We start from the raw sequence: 6,744 nt of genomic DNA on the forward strand, positions 1-6,744 counted from the left end.
TGAACTTGGTCTAAAGAGCTTGAAATAAGGATGCATGAGTACAAGGATCCCTACAATTAAGTAATAAGGAATCAATGTATTGATGCAGGACGATCATAGTCCAGAAAAAAAAGTTCCTTATTCTTTGGAATCTTCATTCTATAATTTATTGATTAATCAATGAATATATTTTTTTAACAATGACAAATGTATTCATCGTTGAATATTTCATGCCATTGACTTATAAATGTGTTTACTGTTATATATTTGATTTATTCCTTCCTCCTATTAATTCAACACAAACGCAGTTATCATATAAAGATCTTTATTGCAACACACAACGCATTATATATTCCATCATCACACCAAATCCAACTTTTTTTTCTTCTCCTTGCGCTCCTGGAGAGCGGGTATTCTTCTAGCTATCATGATATTAATACCAGACAAAATGCACCTTCCGCTAACTGGTTTCACTTAATCTCTGTTGCCGTTTTTGAACTCCCTTCTTTCCAACCTTGGATGGAGAATCTTTTGGAGGATCAAGAAAGGGATTTCTCCATCTGCCTCTGCATATTTTCCCAAAAGGAATTCTACCATTTTCATTGCACGATGATTTCGTTTCACGATTCCGTTGTCTAATTGTCTGAAGGCACATCAAAATATGTGTTTTATTCCCCAAATAATGAGGGTTCTGCTAAATTTCCTAGATCTAAAAGTATTTCCATTATCACAAAATAATTCTTCTGGTGGTCCCATTTGACTTAATAGTTCTATCATTTGACACACTTCCTCCTCCCTTTCCCTTCCCAATACCCTCCATACGGCAAATCTAGTGGATTCACAATCAGTAATAGTGAGAAACTTTCTCGTTCCTAGGCTTCTCCAATTTATATACCTTAACAGCAATCCCTCTTCTCTCTTCTTAGGTGCCAGGTCTATTGAATTACATTCCTTAAGTTTTTTCAATACTTCTTTGACTGCTTCCAAGATATATTCCTACAGGTTTCCTTAGCAAATTGTCATGTAGTGTTAATGCTTCTTTGATGAAGTGAGTGACTTTGCACAATTTCGTCCGTGCCATTTTGACAGCTTTTCATCCCTACGAGTCATGGCTTTGGAACTCTTTTTACACTCCTCACCAGCTCGACATTCCATTTTGTTCCATATTCACTCCGAACCTCGCTTTTAAGTCAAACTCTTATTTTTACTAGCATCTCAGAAATTTCCAATTTCTGCTTATTTCTTTTATTCTTTCTTCATGGTTGAGTACCATGAGAAGACGGCTGCTGAGTAAGTTTTGATCAAGACTTCCTTGGCTTCCCATTTCATAGCAATGCTCACAACCTTAACTTTTGTGTTCAGCTCGGCTAAGTTTATAAGGGTCAGGTCACACTTTTTCTGTGTCCATGTGCCATCTTCGACTATCTCTCCGTCCATAACCAGCACTTCGCCTTGGGCTATTAAGATAGCATCAAACATAACTTCAAACGTCCCACAATCTAACCATTCCATATCAAACCCACGGGGTCTACAATTCTATTCTCTCCTGTAAATCTCGCAATATCCCAAGGGTGATCTCTCCACTTCTTTGTTCCATGGGCCCTCACCACACGCTCTCTCAACTACATTCACTGCTATCCTTATCCAGCTCACCTCTATATTCACCTCACCAGGACTCCTCCATCTCAATCTACTATATTGATCCTTATACATCTGAAGTTCTAATACGTGAATCTCATCAATTTTCTCCAGAGGTATTGTCTCGAGGCTATACTTCTTTAGAATATTTCTCGCTTTCTCTCCTTCAATCTTGTCCATGTTGATGATCATATTGTCAAACTAGTGATCAGTTGCTTCCACCGCTTCCTTATCCCTGACAAGACATATTCCAGAACATATTTCATAATTTCTGGTGCACAATTCAGTCGGAATCCAAGAAGAGACACCTTATAACACTCAACCCTGCAATTCACCTCATTACTTTTTAACATTCCTTATCATCCTTAATGTGTATAAAGGCATTGCTGAAATGCAAAAGAGTACTCTTATTTGAGAACGGCCTCCTCTCCGTAGTTTGCCCCCACATACATTAGCATCTGCACCACTGCATCCCACATAGTTGTTCAACTCCTTGAAGTCCAAAACAGGCATCACCTTCAATTTCCTTTTTTTGTTCGACGGCCATAAGGGGAATTATACCACCTTCTGTCCTAGTGTTGACTTATAGCAAACCGTTTTGAATCTATTTATTCATCTCTTGATCCAATTTTCCATTAATCCAGGAGGGATAGCATACTGTCCCACTATATTGTTGAGTCTTGTTTCCTTCTTCCACTCTCACTTCCCCGTTCACTCTCCAACCTCGAATCTGACTACATGGGCCCACCCGCTCCTCACGAACACTCTCTGCCATCTCTTCGCTCTTCCCTGACGCACACGCTCCGAGCACTACCCTTCCCTTGTCCACAATAACCTTGTACCCTCCCAGAATATTGTTGCCTATAATCCATCCACTAAGATTTCGCTTATCAGACTCTTCAACAAGTGTAACTGGCCTCTAACCTCAATTGGTAAAATTTCTTCCAAACTGAAGTTCACAATGTATCCGTCCACCACCATTATCTTTCTATTAGATGTAATGCACTCTCCACCCAAACACTCGTCTTGGTAATTGTCTGGGTACAAACAGTATCGATCAGTCCACAAACGTATTTTTATTTTATATTTATGATTGTCTTTGGAGTTATTACGCCGCTCAGTTGTTCTGGGCGTTGCTGGCACTGACTATGTACCAGACACGTTTCACTGACTTGGAGAAAACCAGCAATTTCTTGCCACTTGCCAAATTCTTCCCCAAGTGTAGCACTTCATCCTCTCTGTGCTATCTCTCCTCAAGTGAGGCCCTCCACTGTCATAACACGACAATTTTTTCGTTCTAGTCACTTCTTCCATTCGTACGTCCTTCTTAGCATCGCTCGCTAGGACTCTAGTCATGTAGATAAACTCTTTCTCTCTCATTTGTAAGACCCCTTGTGTCGATTGTATGTGGGTGCTTACGTACCCAGGAACACCAGAAATGAATGTTTGAGTTTGTTGAGGTCTGTGAATAGCTATGCTGTATTTTTTTAATTTGAGAGAAAAGAAAAATGATTTGTTCCAAGGACTCCTTTGAATCAATGTCTTTTAGAATCCCTCACTCACTACGGGTATGCAACGAGTCATTTTGTGTCCATATAGCTTGAAATAATTTATTTATACAAGTTGAGAGATGAAGCTTAAAGTTATAACATATAGTATAATATATCTTTTCTTTTTCTCTCTCTTTGTTTCTATCTCTTCTAGCTGAGGCTGTGTTGGTCTTTGATCTTCCTTTTTATATATACATTCTTTTTTTAAATTTCCAAATGTTCAATTTGATATTTAAATTTTTTTTGGAAAAATCCACAAATATTCCCAAAAAATTAAATTTATATGGAAAAAATATTTCCATAACCCATATGGACTATTTAACGTTCGACATGACTTGTGTCAGATGCACGGTGCTAGTATCTCAGCAAAACTTAATAGGATTTTTATAGGATAATTATGACGCATAACATTATGAAATGTGAAAAATCCAAACTTAATAAAAAGTTTAAATCAGAAGAATATGATACCAAGGAGTAATTTGAACTTTTTTGAGTTATTCAGCTTCCTCTAAATTTGTATTATACATATTGTTTAATAAATATAACTGAAGTCTATTATTACAAATGAAGTTACATATTCAAATGTCATAGTATCATATTATGAAAACACATTCAAAAATTCGTTGAAGGAGTGCATAAGGCACATGTTAAGGTCTCGTAACTTAGCTTGAGATCCATTTGAGGTATGAATTCCCAGTTCTAGATATATAACTCTGGTGATTCAAGTCCGTTGAGTGACTACGTTGTGCAACCTGCTCCCTACTCTTCAAATAAGAAAGAAGATTAATGAAGAGACGAAGAACATGGTTCCCATCTCTGTATTTCAATTATAGGTTGCTCCAAATGTACTGAGCTGTACATTTTTCCTCCCTCACATCTCTCATGTCTTCGTGTTCTCCTACGATTCGACGTTTGAGTGCCTCCTCGAATCCTCTCAATGATTTGCCTCACCACATCCAACCACATCTTTTACCGATAGATCCTGGCTCATAAGGAAGAGTAAATCACTGTTTTTGCCTAGTTTGATGTTATGCTTGTTCATCCCAAAAAGAACGAATTTGATTGGTTGAAAGAGATTATATAAAAAAAGGAATAAAACACGTTGGTACGCTTGCATATTCTAAACAAATTTTCCTCAGTATTATACTAATCATCAGCAAACCAACTTCCCCTTACTGCTCTCTCGCATACGCCCATCATCATCATGCCGAAGGAAACGTACCTTTTTTGATGGGTTTCTAACAACGGAGGTGCTGATGTGTGGAATTATGATTTGGAAAATAAAAGTATATCTTGCCGTTTTTGCAGTTTCTCGTGCCCATCTCGTTCTTTATGGCAAGTATCCCGCCACTCCATAACCTCCGATCACATCAACAAGTTAAAAGTCTTCAAGAAACACAAGATTCAAGGAGACGAAGGAGAATTAAACGGTTCATCATTCAATTTGGATGTAGCAAAGTTATTTGTGTAATGTAACATCCCTTTAAATGTTCTGGATCATCCCAAAGAGAGTATTTACTGCTTCGTACGCAATTCCCCTCCCTCCATCACCAATTATAACAAGATAGGGAACTTGGATAAAAGCAGTGGAGTACTACTACAATCACTTTGAGAGAATATTTAAACAACCTTGATGGTGATTTGTCAGCAACCAGAAGAGCACTAGAAGTGATTAATAATGATTCCTATAGAGAAGAAGTCGTATTGATACAGTAAAATTTTCGTCAAATACCTTTGGCAATAACTGCGCTTGAGGAAAAATTGCCTCTTCTTACCAGCCTAACCATAGTAGAAAATTTGCCTCAAGATTTGAAGGAAGATCCATTTAAGATCAACTTAAAAGAAGTGCTTCAAAAGAATCCTGGCTACACAAAACTAAAAGAACTCTCAACAAGTGACAACTTTGTATACAAAAAGTTGTAGTTGTGATGCTGAGAGAGTCTTTAGTATGATAAATATCATCAATACGAAAAGGAGGTCCAAACTAAGTACTAAGAAATTGAGGGAATTGTTGATCACCCAATTGGAATGAATGTTTCGTTATCATTTAATTGTCAACACGTAAATAATAACAATATTGTTTAAATAATTTATTATTTGATTACCTCATTTCTATTCTTTAGATTTTGTGCCAAAGTTATCTATTCATCCTTTGTGGTCAGTGGTCACAAAGAAGTTACGAGTACACTTCCTCTAATGATGTTCCCTAACTGACAATATATTTTGTCTTGCATAAATTTACAGAATAAAATATACATTTATAAAGGTATTTATAGGGAAGTTATATATTAAATAAATGCAACCATCCCTCCTCCTTCATGTGTAAATAAATAATTTAAGTTAAAGATATATTCTAAACGATACTCTTATAATTGGGTTGGAATCGATATTTACTATGAACTCTTGATCCAGCAACAGATACAATTGCACCGCTGGCATATGTAGCTATTATATTTTCGAAGTAATTTCCATGGACATTCAATACATCGATAGGCAATTTATTCAGTTCAAATTTTTGAATAAAGTTGATCGAAATAGAGTTTTCTTTTAGACACCTGCATACTCTTGAATTACAATAAATTATAACTAATATGAAGACATTTTCTGGATAATATTATTTTAATTAAATAGTACTAAGTAAAGCTATATTTTGGTAAAGGAAAGATTCTATATGTAGTAAATTTTCAGATAAGTTGTAATGTTAAAAAAATCATAATTGAGATATCTTAAAAGTATGTTCGAAATTACTCATCGGCCATCAAGTATGATTTATGAATAAAGGTTTGTTTATGTCCGAAAGAAAACAGAGAAACCAGATATTTGAAGTTGTATTTGCGGGCACGCTTGCGCAAAACACGATTCCCACAACCCTAATAATCTATAATCCCTAGTGTCGAATGATAATGGTTAGTTAAGTGATAAGCACTTCTTCCATTCAAATTGGCCTCGTGTTTCTTTTTTTTTTTTAATCATATTTTTTATAATATTAGTTATTACTTATTTTGTCTCTGGTTTGAACACATTAATCATTACATAAATGAGATTATTATTTACAGTAAATAAAGGATGCGAGTCTTCCCCGGCGAGCTTTATCCTATACTAATTTTCCCAATGCGAGTAATCCCAGTACGAACTTTCCCTATACAAATTTTCTGTATACCAGCTCTCCTGCCATCTACAAGAACTACCAGAGCATTAGTCCGCCCAAGAAATCCTGTGTGCTCCCACTTAGTTACTAATTTTGTGAGGGCGCTCCTGCTCGTTTTTATAAGCAATGAGCAGCTTTTTTTTTTTTTTTTTTTTTTTTTCACTCGCATAGTTGTATTTGACAACTCTAAGGCATGGACGTCTCGAGCATCTGGACAACAGACAAGAGCTGGCTTATAAGTAGTTCACAAATATGTTATTTTTTTAATTAAAAAGATATTAACACGGTTAACATGGTGTTTCTGAGGGAAACGATATCTGAGTCTTCTTAGAGTGACCAGCTACACGAGTGGCAAACTCTTCAACCAAATAAGCAGAGAGTTACAGATACAGCATAAAAAAAATATTCTAGCTTATCTTGAGAAATAAC

At 36.2% G+C, this 6,744-nt stretch overlaps 1 long non-coding RNA gene across 1 annotated transcript; it reads left to right on the forward strand.

Moving 5' to 3' along the window:
- Positions 1 to 256: 256 nt before the first annotated feature.
- LOC121120897 (uncharacterized) lies at positions 257 to 5,711 on the forward strand. Its single transcript, XR_005865253.2, has 2 exons — positions 257 to 5,228; positions 5,291 to 5,711. It is a non-coding gene; the product is annotated as an uncharacterized lncRNA (long non-coding RNA).
- Positions 5,712 to 6,744: the final 1,033 nt, after the last annotated feature.

This window comes from Lepeophtheirus salmonis, chromosome 6, assembly GCF_016086655.4.
Source record: "Lepeophtheirus salmonis chromosome 6, UVic_Lsal_1.4, whole genome shotgun sequence".
Lineage (NCBI taxonomy): Eukaryota > Metazoa > Arthropoda > Copepoda > Siphonostomatoida > Caligidae > Lepeophtheirus > Lepeophtheirus salmonis.